This window comes from Lepidochelys kempii, chromosome 3 (genome assembly GCF_965140265.1).
Source record: "Lepidochelys kempii isolate rLepKem1 chromosome 3, rLepKem1.hap2, whole genome shotgun sequence".
In the NCBI taxonomy this organism is placed as follows: Eukaryota; Metazoa; Chordata; order Testudines; family Cheloniidae; genus Lepidochelys; species Lepidochelys kempii.
The window spans coordinates 107266010-107289329 of NC_133258.1; the positions used below are offsets into that span (position 1 = coordinate 107266010).

At 40.6% G+C, this 23320-nt stretch overlaps 1 long non-coding RNA gene across 2 annotated transcripts in view; it reads right to left on the reverse strand.

Annotated features, from left to right (window-relative positions):
• Nucleotides 1-23320, reverse strand: part of LOC140908266 (uncharacterized) — a 53326-nt gene that overhangs the window by 21582 nt on the left and 8424 nt on the right. Inside the window, exons 1-3 of one of the 2 annotated variants that reach the window (XR_012157818.1) lie at nucleotides 698-750; nucleotides 491-518; nucleotides 132-241 (exon numbers count right to left, since the gene is read on the reverse strand). This is a non-coding gene — a long non-coding RNA (uncharacterized lncRNA). Of the gene's footprint in view, nucleotides 1-131; nucleotides 242-490; nucleotides 519-697; nucleotides 751-23320 lie in introns of those variants that run through there. The other variant, XR_012157817.1, reaches the window with a different exon arrangement.

The window sequence follows — 23320 nt, forward strand, 5'->3', positions numbered from 1 at the left end:
TTCCTCAGTAACTTGATCACTTTATTTTATATTTTTAAGCTCTTATCTTTTTATATGCCTGTAAAGTGGCACTCTCAGCTTTGGCAGTATATAAATAAATAACAAACCAAATAGCTTTATCACTGTCTTACCTTGGTCATGTCAGCAAATACATGTGTGTTCATTTTATGGTCCTCTTGCAATCTCTCTCCTCATGCTTTATTTTCTCACGTAACTTTTTAGTTGCCTCAGCCTGTTATAGCTAAAATAGACAGGATTTGAGAGCAATACTGTGTAGTATACAACATGTCAGGAATATTTATTCTAAATGGATTTTTTATGTGACTATATGAGATACAAAACATACACAATGTTGACCATGAAGAAAAAATGCAGCACCAGAATTATGAAGACATTGGAAATGTAAGATGTCAAAACCTTTGATTGATCAGGTATGTCCTTGAGATTCATTATATTTCTAAAGATATTTGAAGATTTTGAAAGTCATTACCTGGGTCTTGAAGGCATAACAGTGTCACCTGGAAAACAGCAATAAAAATATTGTATTTCTCATCTTTAATTACAGAACAGAATAAACGTTGATTAACTTGGGATATATGAATTTATAGCCCCTCGACAGCCAACCTCCTTTAATGTGATCAGTTTCAAGTATATCTGCCAAATCAAACTGTAAGAATCCTAGCCTGATTCTGCGTACATCACAACCACATCAGAGATGTTTACAGTTGAAATCACAAACCACAGGACCCGCCTATTCAAGGAATGGAAGGATCTGTGGTTATAAATTTGTTTTAGACGGAAGGCTGAAAATTGAGAAGCACAAGTAATTTATTCTATCCAGAATGGTTGAGAAATGAGCACCTTCACTGAGAGCAAAGTCAAGTTAGAAAGATAGCAGTACTGTTAATAATTAATTTCAGTCTATTGTGTCTGGCATCCTGGCTACGATACCACAACATCCAGTCAGAAACTGTCATATCTCCCAATGTGCAGTAATCCAGTTGAGATGCATTGTGCCTTGCTGTGGTACTGCCCATTATAAAATTAAAGGAGGAAATACTGTCAGAAACACCCACCTCATTTAATGTAATTAAATCTAATTTGGAGGTGAGAGAGTAAGTCTAAAGCACTGGCCCAAAGTTGGGAAATCTATATATTGCAATCCCCATGTTAGGGGTTCGTAAATCATGTTTGATAACAACCATTCTTTCCCCCTGAACTTCCATCCAATTTTTTTTATTTAACTCAGTTCAGAAGGAACCATTTCACATTTTCAAATTATGGGATACTGTGACTCAATCCTGCTGAAATAAGCATATAGTGAAAGCAGTTAAAATTTTCTATTTATATGGCTCAGTTTTCTTGATTTGGTACATCAAAGTTTGGGTAAGCTCTCTCTATGGAAGAAATACTATCTATCCAAGGTATTTGCAATAATTCTCAGCTCTTTTATAGTGTTTTTCAGCAGTAGATCTCAAAGCAATTCACAAATATAATGTCAATATAATTAGCCCCATTTTTATAAGTCAGGAAATTGAGGCACAGAGAGGTTAAGTGACTGGTTCAAGGTTACCCATAGGTCAGTGGCAGAGCCACGAACAGAACCCAAGTACTCCGAGTCCCTCACAGAGGCCTATCCACTAGGCCCCGCTCTCTCATTTGCCCCTTCTCTTACTGTAGTAGCTCAGTGCCTCAGAATCTTTCAAAAACATATCCTTCAATATCCTGGCTAAGTAGGGAAGTGCTACCATCCCCATTCTACAGATGTGGAATTTAGGGACACAAACTAAGCTCAAGGTCACAGAGGAAGTCTCTGGCAGAGCAGGAAACTGAGCCTCAATTTCCCAAGTTCCAGACCATAACCACTGAATTATCTGGTCCCTTGGTGCAGGTGTCTTCCATGCTCATCTCATACGTTAATTCCTCAAAGTCTCTGCTAGTGTAACCCACACACCTTCGGGGTGTGGTGTTCTGTCGGGGGGGGGGGAGGAAGAGAGCACGCTCTACAGCCATAGCTAACAGGAAGTTGGCTTTCAGCTCATGCAGAAGAGGCTCATGCACTAAGGTCGCGAGGTCCCTGGTTTGATCCTGCCTGCCGACGACTGGGGTCTGTTGGCATTACACTAGCCTCCTACTTAAACTTTTGCCTCTGAACAGAAAAGTTGCAGAACAAATGGCCTCTGACGATGTTTTTAAAATGAGGGCTTTTAAAAATGTATTTTTGATAACTTTGTATATTGCTGTAACAGGTATCTAAAGTGAAGACTGGAGAAAGGCCATAATGAATTATTCACCAGTTTTCTCAGTGTGTAGGACCTGAGCCTGCACCACTGAATTCAGTGCCAGCTTTGCCATTGCCTTCACTGGGTGCAGGATCAAACTTTTAATGGATAATGTTTTGAAATGGTCTGAGGCCTGGTCTCTGTTAGTTGCCTTAATTTGCACCTGCAAAATTTGCTCCACAACATAAATTTAAGGTTTCAGCCACAAAATTTAGAACAAGAGCTCTTATACCTCAGAGTGTGGAAGTTCGGACCCAGGGATTTGGCTTAGAGCAATATAGTGATGGAGGGCTGTGCAATTTGATTTCCAGATCTCCCTCCCTATGTCTAAATTTCATGATAGTTAGAATATAGGGTTTTAGTTCAGGCTCAATTCTAACAGAAATTGGCTGCATGTCACCTTGTCGTCATTTTCCCTGGGGCAATGTTGATTTTACCAATCACTAGTCAGTCTATGGGCTCTTGAAATTCCTGAGTGTTCTGTATGGATCTTGGTGTTTGCAGATAGATCAAAGACCGTCTACTTGGTCCCCCTTCTTCTTTCAATGTACTTCTGTAAAGGGTGGATATTTGGTTTCAATGTGCTTACAAGGTTTCCAATGGCTAATTTCAGTAGCCAGAAATAGTATTCCTTGAAGAGATTTCTGCTTTACAGAGCATACACTCAGCTTTCACCAGGTTCCCATCGCTCTCTGAGCAGCTCCCAGACAAAGCTTTTCTCTTTCTCTACAGTGCTTCAAAATGGAGGCCTTGCACTTCAAAATCAGCCAGTCTTGCTCTTTTAAGGTTGACTGACCAATCAACACACAGAAATCAACAAGATTAGGTGATGGGTGAATCTCAGATCCATCTCTCTCTTATCCTAGTAATTCCACATGCAATTAAATAGAGTCCTGTGCAGATCAATCAGTATTTGTCACGTTTCTAGCTTTGATCCATTGTATGATTATTTTAGGAGTTTTAGTTCAAACTTCACAAACTGTTAGTGTCAATGATTTGCATATTTATTTCTCTACAATATTAGGGTACGATAAGGAATGTCTAAATAGTTTATTTAACAGCAAGGTACTTAAATACATTATTTCTTTTGAAATTATTATACTGTTCTGGCACTGTGGGTAGATGACAAAGTACAGTCAGTCCCATTTCATACAATGGTATTACGGTTAAAAATGTTCATGATATAAGGAGCTGATTATTTAGGATTGTTCTCTTATAGTTTGTAGATGAGATGATTGTAATTGTCTTCACTTTTGTTTGCACACTTTAACAAGTTCCCCTGTCACATTTAATATATATTATAGGCCCTGGAATTTATATTGCAAATGCAAAAAAGTTGCTGTACACAGCGTGGGGAATTAATAAATATGCTATGCTATTCAGATGGCTGCAAGTTGCTATTGTAACATACTGTGGTTTAGATTCATTTTTAGTATCTATTTTTAAATATAGGAAATTAAGCTGGTTAACTGTGCCCCCCCCCACACCCAGAGTCAAGCAAGCACATACAACATACTTGTGTACATTGTACTCTGGTTATGAACACAAATGTTAATTACCATATACCAAACATTACACTCTTTAGGCAGACTTTTAGGACTTGATCCTGCAAGCTGCTGAGCACCTTTAACTTCAAATGAAGTCAGTGGGGATTAAGGCTTCTCAGACCCACACAGGTGCATGCAGCACCTTGAAGGGTTGATGCTGTACTTAATAAAGAAGGACCTATCAAGTAGTCTGTCTGTATTCAAGCAATATTCCTGCTGATCTTAGCAGGCATGCCACCTGCATATATAGTTCAGGAGGAGTAAGGCCAGTGGAAATTGGTCCCCCACGTGGACAAATTGGGGAAAGTCCAGAGAAGAGCCACAAAAATGGCTAAAGGTTTAGAAAGCATGACATATGAGGAAAGATTAAAAACATTTGGTTTCTTTAGACTGGAGAAGAGAAGACTGAGAGGGAACATAACAGTTTTCAAGTACATGAAAAGTTGTTACATGGAGGAGGGAGAAAAATTATTCACCTTAACCTGAGGATAGGATGAGAAGCAATGGGCTTAAATTGCAGCAAGGAAGGTGTAGATTGGACATTAGGAAAAACATCCTGTCAGGGTAGTTAAGCACTAGAATAAATTGGCTAGGAGGTTGTGCAATCTCCATCACTGGAGATTTTTAAGAGCAGGACAGACAAATACCCGTCAGGAATGGTCTTTCGTCCTGGTATGAGTGCAGGAGACTGGACTAGATGACATTTCAAGGTCCCCTCCAGTCCTACGATTCTATGAAATAAGTGGCACCTATTTTTAGTTAATTTGCCTGTATGTTGTAATAAGCCTGAAATCAATCATCTGTTTCCCAGTAGGCCCAGTAAGATAAAGAATTACTCACCCATTTATATGTTACTCTAAAGCATTATTCCCATCTTCTCTGTAAGTAAGTGGAAGACATATTGGGTGTTTGATTTAACTGTGTAGCAAGCGTGCTGGTGTTGGAAGTTTGGGGTTATAATTTTTTTGGGGGTGGGGGGGGAGGATATTCGTTCTTCAAAAACTTGCTTTGATGTTGGGTTATTATTCCTGCCAACCATTGCTTAACTGAAAGTGTTTTATTTAACAAAATAGCCTTATTGAAAGAATGCATTTAAAAACAGTTCTGGGGTTACTGCAATGTCAGAATTATTTGAAATTTTTGAAATGTGTTTTCCAAGATCTTGCTCTGATCGTCTTTAAATTACTTTTCTTTTCCCACATCAAGAACACTTATCTCTTTACTTTTAGAGCATTTGTGCACAGAGGGCTCTCACAAAATTTCCTTGATAGTAGCCATATGGAAGCTATAAAGTCCCCAGAAAAACATCTCTTTCCGATATTTAAAGGGAATGTGATATTCTTATTTTAATATAAAGATTTATATCATTATTGGACACTAACCACACTCCTTTAAAATGAGAATAAGATAATGCTTTATGATACTGTTGCTCGAAATGGTCTGCACTTCTGAAGTTTAGCTTGAATGAAAATATATCGAGCTTTGACAGAGTCTGCAGCAGTGTTTTGTAATCTGTATAATGTTGTCACATTTACAAGCAACTACCATGGGAAAATATTGTTCTTTTTATGACTACTCTCTCTATTTCAAATGTTTCCCCTGATGAAAGAATTTCACATACAGCACAGAATTAGGAAGTAGTGTATCTTCTGCAAGAACCATATTCCTAAGTGGAATACAAGTCCAAGCTTATTTCACTTCTCTAAAACTCCTAAATGTGTTTTGCTTGTTACATTCCATTTGTTACTCTATTTTTTCTGTCCTCCCATTTCTGGCACACTCATATCCTGTCCTGTAATATGGGACAAATCCTGGCCGGTACACCACCCTCTTTGCACAGCCAGTATAGATGGCCTCACTTCTGGTGGCTAGTGGATCTGTGGCCATCAAACATGGCTTAAAGACGCCTATGCCACCAACTCGGGAGTTGTGCCAAACGTAGCTCAGTTGCATAAGAGAATCCGGACCCAAGTCTCTATCCCTTTTTCCTTTTTAGAGGAATACGTAAACTAATCACTAGGTTTGAAAACAACAAGTGGGATCCTCTTCTCCTCCAAGAAGTGGGACCCTAAAGATTCTCCCTGCTACTACCGCCGCACATGTTGAAGGAGTAAGTTAATGTCTGAGTGTCTCTTCCCCCCCACCCCGCAAAAAAAATCCGCTTTCTACAAACCTGTAGGCTAAACTTGTGCAAAGTGGTATGATCATGGTCGGCATGAATGAGTTTGTATTCAGTGGGACAGTGAAAAATTGTCTCACAGCTCCTGATGAAAAAGCTAAAAGATCTATTCACACAAATGAAAGCTTCTTCCCAAAACCACGTGTGAAGAAAGAGGTCTACATTGACTGTGAGAAGCAAATTTAATAAGGTTTGAACTTGGTTAGACTGAGTTGTAAGTAGAAAGTTTAGATTTTTGAATTTTTAGGGAGGGGGAGAAAAGGCAGAAAAATTTGACATATTCAACTTTATGTATTAACTTTTTGCTTGTTAGAGCTCATCAAACTGGAAATCAGATATATTGAACATTTGTTAATTGGGCTTTGTGGGAAATGGTTTAAGATTTTTGAAAACTTTTTTGTCCCAAATCAGGATCAACATATGCAATTTCAAATTTTCATGAAGAGACAACCTCCTCTGCCCAAATCCATCAAGAACTTAAGAATGGCCATACTATGTCAGACCAATGGTCCATCTAGCCCAATATCCTGTCTTCTGAAAGTAGTGAATGCCAGATGCTTCAGAGGGAATTAACCGAACCAGGCAACTATTGCAGGATTCATCCCTTCTTGTCCACTCCCAGTGTCTGGCAGCTAGAGGCTTAGGACCCCCAGAGCACGATCATAGCTAATAGCCATTGATGGACTTATCCATGAACTTATCAAATGCTTTTTTAACCCAGTTATACTTTTGGCCTTAACATCCCATGACAACAAGTTCCACAGGTTGAGTGTGTGTTGTTGGAAGAAATAAATACTTCCTTTTGTTTTTTTAAATCTGTTGCCTGAAACCAGTCACCTAAAACATTTTGTCTTGATAGTATCACAATGTTTCATTCTGATTTTAACCTCTTTCTAAAATATTTGTGTTGTGTAAAAAAACATTTAGTTGAAAATTTCCCAACTAGCTCTAGTTGTGAGTACAGTTTACTGCTCACCGAGCCTGGCTTCTGACAATAACTAACCATGGCTCTTCTGCGGGGCTGGATAGAAAAAGTAATACATATCACAGATCTTCAGGATATTTCTTTTAACTTTTAGCTGAGGCTGGAAGAGTTTAAACCCTTTTAATAGGCAGAAAGGTGGAAACAAGTCCTTAGAGCCCATCTGAGCAGTAAACCTGGAGAGAAATTATGAGGATTTATGAGGAGAGGCTGAGGGAACTGGGATTGTTTAGTCTGCAGAAGAGAAGAATGAGGGGGGATTTGATAGCTGCTTTCAACTACCTGAGAGGTGGTTCCAGAAAGGATGGTTCTAGACTATTCTCAGTGGTAGAAGAGGACAGGACAAGGAGTAATGGTCTCAAGTTGCAGTGGGAGAGGTTTAGGTTGGATATTAGGAAAAACTTTTTCACTAGGAGGGTGGTGAAACACTGGAATGCGTTACCTAGGGAGGTGGTAGAATCTCCTTCCTTAGAAGTTTTTAAGGTCAGGCTTGACAAAGCCCTGGCTGGGATGATTTAATTGGGGATTGGTCCTGCTTTGAGCAGGGGGTTGGACTAGATGGCCTCCTGAGGTCCCTTCCAACCCTGATATTCTATGATGCTATGAAAGCTGGTGGCTATGGATTGTTAGGCTACTGGGAGATGGAACTGAGAGCTTTGCCTCCGAAGTGGGAGAATCTATAAAAAGGAAGCATGTTTCTAGAAAGGAGGTGCTGGTGTTGTTGCTGGTTTTGTCTGTCTCTTAACCTGGGAGACTTCTGAACCACACCCTGGCTAGAGGAAAGAGACTTATTTTGTTTGGGTTTTTTCCCCCCCAAGTGGATCCTTGGTTGAATGAAGCAGCCTTGTGCTATTTGTGGTCAGTTTAACTGAATGGAAACTAGCTGCCCTACATTTCCTTTGTTTTACTTGAACTACTAGTACTTCTTTCCCATATCCCATCATCTGGGGCTGGGTTGTCATGCAAGCATCTGCATCTGTCCAAGGCACATTAAGATCACCCTCTTACCACCATCTCTGATGCAATCCATCTATTGCTTCCTTTCCTTGGGATCTCTTTCCTACCAACCTCTTCTGCAATTCATCTTCACCAGGTCCTCTTCATTCATCCTCTGTACATATCTGAACAAATACTTCCTAGATTTTGCCAGCTACATGAGACTTTTACTTGCATCCCATTGATTTCACTTTGAAAGCTCTTTGTGCAAGTCTTTTAATAGCACAAAGACCTCATATCTCGAACTCCCATAGGCACTGAATCTGTCTCTTTTCCACCCAGGGTTCTGCCATAGAGGCTGCACCACCATTCTGTACAGCTGGGCTTTCAGTCTGAGTGGTACATGCTTGCACACACAACACCTGAGTTGTCCCACACTTTTCCAGCACTCCCTGGTCTGAACTGTATCTCACATTCAGATTCACTATCTTCTGTAATCCAGCTGCCAAGGTACTTGGACTGGTCTGCCTGGTTTAGTCATAGTCCATTAATCTCTATGTCAAATTTCCCTGGGGCACCTCTACTGACCCACTAGATCTCAGTTTTAGTCATGTTCATTTTTATCTCCTGTCTGCTTAGCTGATCATACCACTGGTTACCATTTCCCCCTAGGTATTTTTTTTGATGACACCTTTATTTATATGTCTTCTGCATATCACAGTGCCTCCCCTTTTTCCCCATTGGGATCTTCCTGCTGACATAGTCCATCAATATGATAAACCAACAGTGGACTTATCCTGATGCATGACCCCTGATGCAGTCTGCCTTCCACTTCAAAGGGACTCACCATCCCAAAACACGTTCAGTATTAGATGCTCTATATAGGGCATTCACTGTAGTTATTAAATCCTCAGACACTCCATATTTCCTCAGCACTGATGTGAGAATCCTTCTGTCCACTTTTACTTGAACCTCTAGCCAAAAGAGCTGCCTTGTGATGGATATTTTCTCCTCTGGTGGAACCTGGAAGTTTTTTTCCTCCTTTTTGGGACCCAACTTAAAGGGGTTGCTATCCCAAACTTCAAAGGTAACAGGTGGTCCTGTTACTTTCCTCTCTAAAGGAAGATGTGGGACTTACCGACTAAAATATACCTTGCTGAGTAAATCCTTACGTAATCAGTCAATAGCAAGATTCTTTAGTGGTAATAATAGCTAATCACTTATGACACAGTGGCCTTACACAGGCAAATCTAGGATCTTGCTGAAATATTTTTATCAAGATATTTCCCTTTCCTGTGACTAAATTGTTATGTCACAAACTAATTATTGAAGGGCTGAGCTAATTTGACAGTCTCTTCTCAAAAGAAAGTACTGTGGGTTGACAGGTTTGGCATGGGAAGACTAAGAATTATCTGAGCCTACTAAGAATAATATGAAAAGCAAATTGAAAGTGTTTTAAAAACGACAGTGAATGGCTCTAACATATTGCTGGTATTTATATGCCCTCATGCACATGTCATCTTTTCAATATTGCTACTTAAATATTTAAACATTTTTCTCAGATGCTGATTAGCTCTCTGGAAATGCTTTGGTTGATAGTCCTTTTTTCAGCTTGAAGATTCCTTTGTAAAGATTTCCAGTATTCTTCTCTCTTGCTTGCATGCTCTTTCAAAACACAATATGGCTCCAACTCCAGCAAAGCACTTACACAATTGGGTGCCTTTAAGCAAGTCACATTGAAGTTGCTGGGTTTTTCCCGTTTTGCTTTCAGCAGTTCACTGCTGAAGTCAATAGGAGTTAGATATGCATGATGGACAGAACTGAGCTAAATTTTATTTTCTTTAAAAAACATTTCTTCAAGCAAAATTGCACACTACTCCATTTGCATTATATCTTTAGTGTAAGAGGCTTTCTGGGGCTCAGAGGAGTAAACAGTAAGGGTAATGCAAGTTTGATAAAGGGAGGCATGAAAGGATGCAGAGCAGCATTCAGACCTTAACCAAAGCTATGCTAATCTTTTGAAGCATGCTTATCACCTATCTGGTTGCTTCTAGAAAACATAGTAGGACCCATGAGGGAGACCTCTTCCTCATCCTTCCAATCCCCTTATATGTTCTGGCTTTCTGTAAACAAACCAGCCACATTATTTATGGTTCATTAGAACTAAATACCAGCACACACCTTTAATTTAAAAAGCAAACCAAAAACCTTGTACCACAGGATTACGAAAAGTGAGGTAAAGATTGAAGGAATAGCTGTGGGCATACATATTAAAAGAGAAGAGACCTTATGTTTTAGATGTTGAGCATATGAGAACTAAACGTTAGTTAAGACAGGTTTTACCACCACAAAACCAATTTTCTATCTTATTTTAACTCACTCGGCTAGCCTCTACCTACACTGCAGCACTTGATCAATTTTCTCTCCTTTGTCCCTCATACATTCTTACTACAGTATTTTGAGCACTGGCTGTATGCCATAATAATGGACACTTCACTGTGGTCTGACAAGAAAAGCCAGATTTGTCAGCAGACTATAAAGCACATGGTGAGGAAAATCATCAGTTCTTTGCTACACAGAGTACATTCAAGGTAACAGGCAAAAGTTGCCTTTTGTTTGCTGGCAGAATGCAATTTGTCACTGTCCTGTGTGGAGCCACTTTATTACAGTTATTAAGAAACATTGCATGAGATCTAGAAGTTGTAAAGAAGATGAAATGAACTGGTGCTACAAAAGTCAGCTGTACTGCTAGAGACATTCAGAGTCGAAAAATACCCATCTTTTGTGTTTGTGAGGGCCCTTTATATGTATACATGGGTTGAAGAAGAGATATTGGTGACAGTGTGCTGGAAATTTAGTGAAATACTTAGTTTACATGATCCTATAAAATAATTGTATGCTCCTATTTTTACTTTAGATACTAAGATGCTCATAAGGGTCTAGATGGACTGTTTGACTGCTTGCCTTGCATATTTAGGATGTATTCTCTGACAACGAGCTTCCAATGACTGAGAAGAACTGTCACTGTCGTCAAAACTGAAACCAATGAATCTAAGTACATCTCTATGTCATTTGGCGGATATCTCCAGCAAATTGGATATGAAGACTTGCAGGAAAAGAAATAATTCCAGATATTTGCTGCTGGTTTCATTCCAACTTATAGAGGTAGTATTTTTCCCCCAAAGGCTTTGCCTTGTTTCTTGATACATGACTACTGAAAATAAAAAAGTCTGATCACACTGGGTGGCTGAGGTTGCACAAGGAGAAAATGCAGATGGTTGCATTTATCCACTATTGTTTTGAATAGTTTTTATACCATCACCTTTCTCTAACTACTTGCGTTGACTCTGTCTCTGACTATTTGCTGTTAATTATTTGGCCTGTTTGATCACCTACATCCCATAGGAGTAGGTTCACAGAAAGACTTAGGAGTTAAGCCCATCAAGGCCTAAGCACTCTGCTACCCAATAGAATTCACAGCCCAAAGTTGGGTGCCAAGGCACCCCATACACTGCATGGGGAGAGTTAGGCACCTAAGAAAGGATCTCAGAAGCCATCAAGCTGAATGCAGACCCACCAAAGCTAGTCAGGAGTGAAATAAAGAGGAAAGGGGAGGTGCTTAGAGTCCAGATTCACAATGGTGCTTAGGAGCCTAATTCCCATTGATCTAGACCTTTCATACCTGACTGACAGCCTGGAGGGAGGCACCTCTCCACCCAAGATTCTCAGCTATGAACCCTCTCCTGGAATAAGTCACTTAAACCAGGTCAGTCCTTTCTTGCCCTTCCACACCACAAAAAACAAATGAGAGAGAACCACTCCATTACAGTCAAGCGGTTAGAGCACTCACCTGAGATGTGAATGTGTAATGGGGTTCACTCACCACTCTGATGCCTCCTACTTACCATCTTGGGGATTAGCTCTGCATGTTAGTGCGCCCTCTTCAGGTGGTCCCTCACCGCCATCACTCCTGCTCTAGGACCGACATCTCTCCAACGACTGCAGCATCCTCTTCAATGACACAGCCCTTCAGCCATGCCATACACTGTGCTCCCCCTTCTGGGGGACCTGCAGTCCACTGTTCAGCCACTTCCCTTAGTGGGTACTGGAGAAAATTAAATTGTCTGGCCACTTCCTCATGGCCCCAGTATCCTCTTTGCCCTTGCCTCAGTGCCTCAGCCCTCAAGCCCCAGCAGCCAGCCATGAGCTGTCTCCCGGTCCTCCATCCATACTAGCAGCACTGCTCTGTCCAGGGTGCTGGCAGTTCTCTCAGCCCTCCAGAGACACAGTCCTTCCTCCCTTAGCTCCCAGCAGAGAATGGCTTCCTCTGCCCTGCATCTCCCTTTTTATATGAGCCTGTTTGGCCCTGATTGGCTGCTCCTTTTAGCCCTTCTCTGATTGGCTGCCTCCTGCGCAGCCTCACTAGGGCTCTATTAACCCCTTAGAGCCCAGTGTGGGGCAGGTGCCCCATCACAGAGTGCCCGAATTCACAGAACTAGTAAGTAGGGTCAAATGAGAAGAAAATCTAGGAGAAAAGGGAGTTCAGGATAGTCAGCAGTTTCTCAAACAGATAATGTTAAAAGCACAGCAGCAACCTATTCTGATCCAAAGGAAAGAGAGGAAGAATACTAAGAGGCCAACTTAGCTGCATCAGGAGCTTGTTAATGACCAGATTAATCAAAAAGGAATTCTATAAATAGTGGAAACAGACAAATAGCTAAGGATATGCACAAGCATGTAGGTGCACCTAGCAAGGGATATGAAAGCCAATGAGAATTGGTTCTATAAAGACATTAGGAGCAAGAGAATGATGAAGAAAAATGTAGACCCAGTACTTAGTGAAGGAAGGCTAATAACTGATGACAGAGTAGGCTAATGCCTATTTTGGTTCAAGAAAAGGAGTACTTGTGGCACCTCAGAGACTAACCGATTTATTTGAGCATAAGCTTTTGTGAGCTACAGCTCACTTCATCAGAATGCATCCGATGAAGTGAGCTGTGGCTCACGAAAGCTTATGCTCAAATAAATCTGTTAGTCTCTAAGGTGCCACAAGTACTCCTTTTCTTTTTGCAAATACAGACTAACACGGCTGCTACTCTGAAACCTATTTTGTTTCAGTTTTCCTTAAAGTTTAATGGTGACCAAATGCTTCATACATTTAATATTAACAACAAGGGAGAAGAAACACAAACCAAAATAAGGAAAGAACAGGTTAAAGAATATTTAGTGAAGTTAGATGTATTCAACTCAGGACATGATGTAATTCATGCTAGGTTACTTAAGGAACTAGCTGAAACAATCTCATAACCCTGAGCAATTGTCTTTAAGAACTTTTGAAGGACAGATGAGGTCTGGAGAAGAGAAAATATAGTACCTCTCTTTAAAAAATAGGGCAAAAATCAGCCTAACTTCACTACACAGAAAGTTACTGGAACAAATTATTAAACAAACAGTGTGTAATCACCTAGAGGATAACAGGGGGATAAGTAATAGAAAATGGATTTGTCAAGAATAAATCTTGCCAGACCAATCTAATTTCCTCTTTGATGGGCTTACTGGCCCAGTAGACATGATGTATCTTGATTTTTAGTAAGGTTTTGACATCCCATGACATTATCATAAGTAAACTAGAGAAATGTGGTCTAGATGAGATTATAAGGTGGGTGCAAGCTGGTTGAAAGTCAGTCATTTTCAATGGTTTGCTGTCAAACTGGGCTGATTTATCTTGTTAGGTCCAACTGGGGTCTGTCCTGGGTCTGGTACCATTCAATATGTCTATTAATGTTTTGGACAATGGAGTGGAGAACATTCTTATAAAATTTGTAAATGAAACAAAGCAGGTAGGGGTTGCAAGCACTTTGGAGAACAGGATTGGAATTCAAAACTACCTTCACCAATTGAAGAATTGGTCTGAATTCAAAAGACAAAATTCAGTAAAGATAAGTGTAACCTTCAAATATGTTAAGGCCTGTCACAGATTATGAGCAACTGTTCTCCATGTCCACTGAAGGTAGGACAAGAAGCAATGTGCTTAATCTGCAGTAAGGGAGACTTAGGTTAGATATTAGGTGCTTGTCCGTGCACTGTGGTAATGCACATCAGTGGGGTGTGAATTTTAATGTGCACCAGTGTGTTGCATGCTAACTAGTCCATGTAGACCTTGCTAGCATTAACTTGATAGACCCTAGGGAAGTGTTAGTGCACGATAGCGGGCCACTGTGTAATGAGTGGACCACTGTGTAATGAGTATGCACATTAAAATTCCTTCCCACTAGTGTGCATTACTGTTGCATGTAGACAAACCCAAGGAAAATCTTTCTAACTACAGGGGATTGTTAAGTACTAAAATAGGTTACCAAGGGTGGTTGTGGAATCACCATCAGTGAAGGCTTTGAAGAACAGGTTAGACAAACCAAATACCTATCAAGGATAGTTTAGGTATATTTGATCCTGCCTCAGTGCAAGGGGCTAGACTAGATGACCTCTCAACATCCCTTGCAGCACTACAATTCTGTGATGTGGGGGACCATCAAATCCCTGTTCTGCTGGATTTGGAGGAGATACTTGAACCTAGGTCTTCCAAGTGAGTGCCCTATAGCCTGGTTATTAGGACACTCACTTAGGATGTGGGATACCTGGGTGCATGTTCCTGCTCCAAATCAGGCATTTGAACTTGGGCCTCCCATGTCTCAGGTGAGTGCCCCAATCACTCAGGTGTTCTTGGACACACACACACGTTTTTGGGCCAGGCCCCAAAATTCCTGACCTGCTCACCCCAAACTGTCTTGTGTGTGAGGTACAGAGCACGCATACCAGATCAGGCCCACAGGCAAAATTGGCAGGGGAATGTCTGCTTTGAGAATCTTGCTGGGGATGGCAGAAGTGAGGACTCACTAGTTATAGGGCAGCATCAGGACTTAGGCAGCTTTGTGCATGCCTGATGGAAGAAACTTCACCATGGGACTTAAGGTCTCTACAGGGTTAGGCAGCAGTTAGTTGAACAGTAGATTTGGCATCTAAATGATGGGCTTAAGCACTAACTGCCTCTTCAGGGAACAGTGTACCTTGGTGAATCTGGCCTCTGGGGCCTAGTTTTCCATTGCATCACACTGTGGGCAGTCACCTTATCTGTGTAACATTTTTTGTTTCCATGGAGTTCTTATGAATAAATGTTACCTATATTAAGATTCAGGGGGGTGGGGGGGAGACAACAAATTTTAAAATGGTATTGAATACCATTAAGCAAACTTGTGGGTATTTCTCAGAAACGTTTCCAGGAATATTTTACAATTTTTGCCCTCTGTATTTCTGAGTCTCTGGGTCAGCTTGATCAAAGCAATAATAAGGATTATCTGAAATTATGTATAAGTGCATTATATTTTGTGTATATAGAAGTCACTATTAAAATCTCTGTAATTTTGACTTTGCAAGTAACTAATTATCCTAGTAATAAGACAGAAATTTTTATTTTAAGAGTGAAAATCTGGCCCCATTATGATGTACACTCCATATTCTTTATGGAAATATGCTTATTATATGGATATGACATAACTGATGTACTTTATGCAAGATGGCTTATGTAGGATATCATTGGAAAGGTTATGATTTACTGAATGATTATTCAGTTTGTATTCCTGTGTCATTTCTGTGTCTAAAATTAGGAATATGGACTATGTAACAATTACAACTAGGGCTGTATCGGGAAGACATCTACCAGACAACAGGGCGTCAGATTTGATGGGCCATTAGGAAGGAACAAGAAGACTGTGAAGACAAGACTCGCTCTCTCTCCTGGGAGGCATCCAGGGACGTAACTGTAACATTACTAATTCAGGTGGTCTTGTCACCTGATACTGAACATTATCTTGGACTTCTTGTAACTTTCCCCTAAAAGGGGAGGGAGAGGGTCAAGTCTGGGAAACAAAGGATTCCCGCCTTATGTAAACCTTCTTTAAGGGTGGGGAGAAAGGCAAACTGGACTCCTCTCCGTGGCCTGTCTGCCAAGAAGAAAGACTGCTAAAGACATCTGAAGGGAAAGGCCAGTGCGGAGTCCAGACTGACACATGGGTCCAGTCTGAAAAGAAATATAACTGGAACTCTACACTCCAGTACAAACAGCTGCATGAGGCCTAGGGCTAGAGTAGCTAGCCTTGAACAATGGGGCACAGACTTATTCACATTGGTGCAAGCTCCATTTTGAAGTGTCTGCATTGGAGGTTTGCACCAGTATAACTAGTCTGTAGTCTTTACCCTAATCTAAAGTACTTAGGTCAGTAAATTCTCCATTTTTCTCTTGCTCTTATCTATCTTGTTCTTCATCCACAGCTGGATCCAATGTTTCACTTTTCTGCCTTATCAATTTCATCATTTTCTAGAAATCTTTTCTTCTCTGGTATGACCATACGACTGTATTAGTCAGATAACTCTTCTCTTCCATGAGTTTTCTTAAGTCTGTCCATACAAGGTCTATTTTTACCTCTTTATTGCTAAAGCACATGAGATGCCATCAACACAATATATTTTTTCAACTGGTTCCAATTAAGACAGCTTCAGACACACCAAATACCTTTAGATATACAACAGGTAGCATGATCACAGTGGCAGAAAAATAACAAATAACGAACTTCTGCACAGTCCCATCACTACAACTTGTATACTTGTTAGAACTGGGCAAATAGCTTGTAACAAATAATTTGACACATTTTGACTTTGTGTCCTCAAATTATCTGTAAACACATTAGCCTAACTTTATGCATTATTCAGAATTTATTCACCAAATAATTGATCAGTAACTTGTTCATGAGTAGACCGTTGAATTTTCTATAGACAAACTACGTGGTTTTAACTAGATATGTAGGGCATATAATACATTTCTGTTGCGAGATTGGATGTACTTAACTCTTAGAATTTGGGTTTTCAGGGCAATTATTCATTATTATGAATTTGACATTTTCTTTCCATTAACATTCTGTAATGTTTACTTTAAGAGTACTGGGCTTGTGTTTGATGAGAATAATTAGAGAAAGGCAACACAAAGGGGTAAGACCACAAGAAAGGGATTTAATTTATTTAAAAATATTAAATACTTATGAGGTTGTTTTTTTTACAATATCTGCCTCTAACATTTTGAAGGACATATTATAGGAATCTTTAGCGACAGAATAATTGTGTTGTAGAAGGATTTTATTGTGGATCAGATCCTTAGCTGTAGGATCCTTGGATAATGAAGCTTTGCCAATTTACACCAGCGGTGAATCAGGCCCATAAACGTAAGTGGAATTTTCTTGAATTTGGATGAGGAATTTACTTTGGTTACATTATTATGAATTGCCAGGCTACCACACCTTAATGCAAATGTGGTTTTACTACTCATGTTGCTGATATCGCAAAACATGATAAATCCCTCAGCAGCTTCTGTGAGAGGCTAGCTTCTGTTGTGTGAATGTTCATGTTCAAGTGCAGGGGATATTTATTTTGTGAACAATGCTTTTGCTTAACGGGATGTCTTGTTTGAACATATTCCTTCGAAGAACTTCACAGTGTAAAAGCAAAATACAGTAAGAAATGAAAACTCTGTTTAGCTCCTTAATCTGCTGGCTCTCTGTCCTTATGGATTAATTTTGAGCTGTGATCTTGGATAAATATGCCTGGCAAGCAAACTGTCTTTTTTTTTTAAGCTTTTAAATTCTTCAGGCTGTAGAGACTAAAGTGAGTTTAATTAATTTCAATGAAGAAATCTCCATTTCCCTGTCCCCCAGCACAATACGCAAGCTGCATATCCCAGAATACGCATCCTGTTAGTTTTGTGATTCATGCATTGACACAACCTATTTACTTTTAACTTACTCATGGTTTCTAAGTCTGATTGGCAAACTTCAATTTGAAGCTTTATTTAGGGAGCTTTTAAAGGGTTTTCTTTGCCACAGTGGAACTTTGGCAAGTGGGGGCTCCAGCTAATCCTATTTGTCTTTCTCTAGTGTACTACCTACCTACGTACCAAACAGCTGTACCTGAAATTCTTAAAACTCAAGTTTTTACCATTTTGAAAGATATTTCCTATATTTACCATGGTGTCAAGGTTCCTCCCCCACTCTGAACTCTAGGGTACAGATGTGTGGACCTGCATGAAAAACCTCCTAAGCTTATCTTTACCAGCTTAGGTCAAAACTTCCCCAAGGTACAAAATATTACACCCGTTATCCTTGGACTGGCCGCTACCACCACCAAACTAATACTGGTTACTGGGGGAAGAGCTGTTTGGACGCATCCTTCCCCCCAAAATACTTCCCAAAACCTTGCACCCCACTTCCTGGACAAGGTTTGGTAAAAAGCCTCACCAATTTGCCTAGGTGACTACAGACCCAGACCCTTGGATCTTAAGGGCAATGAACAATCCTCCCAACACTTGCACCCCCCCTTTCCTGGGAAATGTTGGATAAAAAGCCTCACCAATTTGCATAGGTGACCACAGACCCAAACCCTTGGATCTGAGAACAATGAAAAAGCATTCAGTTTTTTACAAGAAGACTTTTAATAAAAAAGTAAATAGAAATAAAGAAATCCCCCCTGTAAAATCAGGATGGTAGATATCTTACAGGGTAATTAGATTCAAAAACAGAGAACCCCTCTAGGCAAAACCTTAAGTTACAAAAAAGATACACAGACAGAAATAGTTATTCTATTCAGCACAATTCTTTTCTCAGCCATTTAAAGAAATCATAATCTAACACATACCTAGCTAGATTACTTACTAAAAGTTCTAAGACTCCATTCCTGGTCTATCCCCGGCCAAGACGACTACAGACAGACACAGACCCTTTGTTTCTCTCCCTCCTCCCAGCTTTTGAAAGTATCTTGTCTCCTCATTGGTCATTTTGGTCAGGTGCCAGCGAGGTTACCTTTAGCTTCTTAACCCTTTACAGGTGAGAGGAGCTTTCCCCTGGCCAGGAGGGATTTCAAAGGGGTTTACCCTTCCCTTTATATTTATGACACATGGAAACTTCAATGGGTTTGGGATGAGACCCTTGAAGTCAATGAAGGCTTCCATGAAATATGGATCAGAACTTAAATCTACCCAGCTCTGATAAATTTATTTCATGGCTGCCGTAACAGTAATATCTGAGTGCTTTCATAGTATTTGGGAGAGGGAAGAGTGACCGTTCAGAGTAACAACTAGAGCCAGGGATACAGTGCAAAAATGTTTTCATAAATATTAAGAAGTGCAAGCAAGCTGAAGTGAATTAATTTCTAACTTTTCTATGAACATGTGCATAGCAGGGCAGGACTCACCAGCATGGCACCTCCCACTGGTCATCCTGGGAATTAGCTCTCCAGCCTCCAGAGCACCTTCTGCAGGCCAGTGTCCCGCTTGCCTCAGGCCCCCATGTCCCTCCCAGACCCCAGTGCCCTTTTATCTTGGGTGCTACCCCCTGGCAGTGTACCTTCTCTCTGGGTCTCCCCACCCAGGGGAACCCCCAACCCTCTATCCCCACCTCACCTCAGTCTTTGGCTACTGCCAGTCACCCTCTAGCTGCTGCTCACTGGGGCAGACTGCAGTGTACAAGCCATTCATCATTGGCAAAGGGGGGTTTGGACCCACTGCCTTTGCCTACCCTGGGCTGCACCTCTGTAACCCCTGTACCCTTCCCAGCCTTGGGGGTTTCCAGGCTGGAGCTCCCTCAGCCCTGCTCCACTCTAGGTACTTTACTCAGCTCCCACCTAGCCAGGCCCAGCTCTCTCCCCCAACTAAAGAGAGATTGCCTGAGTGCCTGGCTCACAGCCTTTTATAGGGCCAACTGTGGCCTGATTGGGGCGTGGCCCCAGCTAAGGCTGCCTTCCCCATCAACCTAGCCTTTGGCTCACCATCCCAGCCCTCTCCCAGGGCTGGCTGTAACCCTTTCAGGCCCAGAGCAGGTGACCACCCTGCTACAATGTGAGAGACTGAATTTTACCTATGCAAGTACTCATGGAAAGTACATTTTAAATGTAAACATCCACGCATTCAGATTGGATGTGGTATATTTTCTGTGAAGTGGGATACCCGAATTAGCCCTCCTAATTTATGGGCCAGATCTTTCTTGGGGGAAACTGGAGTAGCTTCATTGAAAAGTAACAGATAAACAGAATTAGGGAATTTTGGCAAATTTTAAACCTTACCCTTGTGGATCACACAAGGTTTTGTCTGAGACTCCTATAAAATTAATAGTCTGGATGCAGTTTTCTCTCATTAGTCACACAAGTAATTGCCTATGTGCAATGGACCTAAGCCTTAAAACAGTAATGCTCCTCTAATTTAAGGACAAAAAAGTGGGACTAATTATGCGAAGACTCATAGCTGTTAAACACACCTATGGTTTCCAAAATCAGTTTCTGAATAATTGAACCAAACTACTCACAGATACCAAGTACTTAAAAAAAGAATTTAGATCCATCTTTTTTTAGAAAATGAGACTGAAGGATAAAATCTTAAAATTTGCTACATCTCTGTGGACGTTCTACAAACAGAAAATGAGGCTGACTTTGTGGAATAAATTATTTGCTGCTAATTTATTCACACTGCTCTAATATCAGTGGAAAAATCAACTAGAAAATGTACTGCAATAACTTAGCAACGTGAATGGGAAGCATAGCTGCTGTCTAGAGCAGATGAATACAAGATGCAAAATTCTATGACACTAGCCCCAGGATATTGTTTCAGAGTTTGTACTGTATTGCAGTCTGTATGACTAGCACTGCTGCAGTAGAAAGCAAAAGAAAACAAATTCAAAACTTGTCTACTGGCAAGAAATGTAGCAGGTAACATCCAATATGCCTAAGGATCATGAGTTCAGGTTAAGTCATAAGCGCTTACTCGGCCAATCACTTTCTATTTTCCTTTGGCTATTACTTTAGATATTTGTTTGCTTAGAGAAAGGTCATTCTTCAAATCCCAGCTTCTTTTTTTGCTTTGATCCTTTCATGAAGTCCTAATCCCATGTCTGTAACATCATAATCCCTTGCTATGGAAATTAATGTGATGTAACACCAATTCAGCATTACAAGACTTCAGTGCTGGAAGGGACAGTGAGCCTTGAAAGGAGCAAGCTTTTCTTTAAAACAAAACAACAACCCCCCCCCACCCAAAAAAGCCCCACAAAAATTAAAAAAAAGTTATTCAATAAATTGAAGTGGCCAGAAATTATGTAAAGGTTACTTCTGCACTAGCAACTGGGCGTGGGTCCATGTGCCTGGTTGTGCCCAAACCCCTTACTGTCCACCTCTAAAACCCAGAAGCACAGGTTTCAAGGCATGTACTGACCCTTTCCTGTCTGACCCTTACCCAGATCTATAAAGGTCCTTGTCCCGCCATTCTCATTGGTAGTAGTAAGCTGTGAGGACCATTTTAGATCAGTTCTCCACTGCACTCTTTTCACCAGTATTCATGAACATGCAACATGTTCCAAGAGCAGCTGCCTGGTCCACCAACCACATCCAGGTGCTCATCAATATGTGGCTGTAGTTCATTGTCCTCCGTAACTTCTCCTGCAACACCAGGAACTTAACACCTGTACTGAGAAGTTTTGGAGAGGCTGGCACAGGCAGCCATTCACCATACTCTGTCCCAGTGCCAGGAACAGATAAAGCACCTGAGGCTCTGGTACTGGAAAGCAAAAAGACTCCAGTAGATGTTCTGGGAAGAGTCCTCCAAAAATGCAAAATACTCTACTTAGGAAGGAACAATCAGTTGCACACATACAAAATGGGAAATGACTAACAAGAAAGGACTACCACAGAATGGGATCTGGGGGTCATAGTGGATCACAAGCTAAATATGAGTCACCAGTGTAACACTGTTGCAAAAAAAGCAAACGTCATTCTGGGATGTATTAGCAGGAGTGTTGTAAACAAGACATGAGAAGTAATTCTTCTGCTCTACTCCGTGCTGGTTAGGCTGGTTAAAGAAGACTGAGGGAGCACATGATAACCTTTTTCAAGTACATAAAAGAGTTTTACAAGGAGCAGGGAGAAGAATTGTTCTTCTTAACCTCTGAAAATAGGACAAGAAGCAATGGGCTTAAATTGCAGCAAGGGAGGTTTAGGTTGGACATTAGGAAAAACTTCCTAACTGTCAGGGATGGTCTAGAGATAGTACTTAGTTCTGCCATGAGTGCCGGGGACTGAACTAGATGGCCTCTTAAGGTCCCTTCCAGTTCTATGATTCTATGATTATCTAAATGAATGTCTAATGACCATCGAGAGGGGAACAAAACTATGTGCATTGAAACAAGTGAGTGGCAATGTTCCCTCTTGTCAACATAAACTGTTCTTTTCATTTTTTTTCCTGTAGTAAACAGTAGAACTAGCCAAAAAAAATCAGATTATATGAATTTTGTTTTAGATAAATTGTCATATAATTGCTGAGCTAGAATTGTGATTTTGAAAACAGGTTGAAAATTAATATAAAGCTAGGTTAGGCTTCTCATGTGGGGGGAGGAGAAAACAACTCTCAAAACACTGACAACACCTCTGCCAATTCAGACAAGAGTCACAAAAAACGCCCCCCAAAACCAACCAAACAAAAAGCCAGCACTTACAATCAAAACACCCTCCTTCAGAAGGAACATTTTTCAAAAATATTATCTTGCACATTCAATTGATTTCTAGATCACAAATCCCAGCCCTGGTGGGAAGACAGCTGTCAAGAAATTGCAAGACTTATGAATGTTATAATTTGGAATATTTTATGTACATCTCTTATAATAATTGGGAAATAACACTAGTCCAGTTTTCAAAATTTATATTACCACATTTTTAAGCATAAAGATCAAATATTGCAGGCAAATTGTTTATTCAGTCATTCATTATATTGCCCAGCAGGCAGTGAAATCAGCAAGAGCATGGGGTGGTTGGGTTACTCCATATGTTTATTTGCTAGCATATACAGAAAAAGCATCAGACACATATCCTGAAAATGCTGACTAAAGCAAATGCAGTGAAGCTGGGAAGGAGAGAGTGCGGGTGGTAGGAAGAGACTGAAATGCAGAAAGGGGACCTTTTTTATCGTAATGGAGCAAAATAAGTGTACAGGAAAAGACAAGGGACTGGATCGCAGGTCTTTGGTAAGGTCCCTTTGAGGCACCAAGTCCAAATAGACCTGAAACAATCTCTACAGGGGCTGATGAAGATTCACCTGACATGAAGGAATCACCATCACCTGTCCTATACCTCTTCCCCCATCCATTCAATGCAGGAAAAGTGTAAGAGTGGCTGGAGGCAGGATGAGCCATGTTCCAAGAGAAGAAGAAAGACACTGCAAGGGCCAGAGCATGGTGTTCTCGGCTAATACATTTATTTTTTCCCCTGAGTCCTCAGTCATAGATCAGGGCACCATTGTGCCAGGCAATATATTAACATA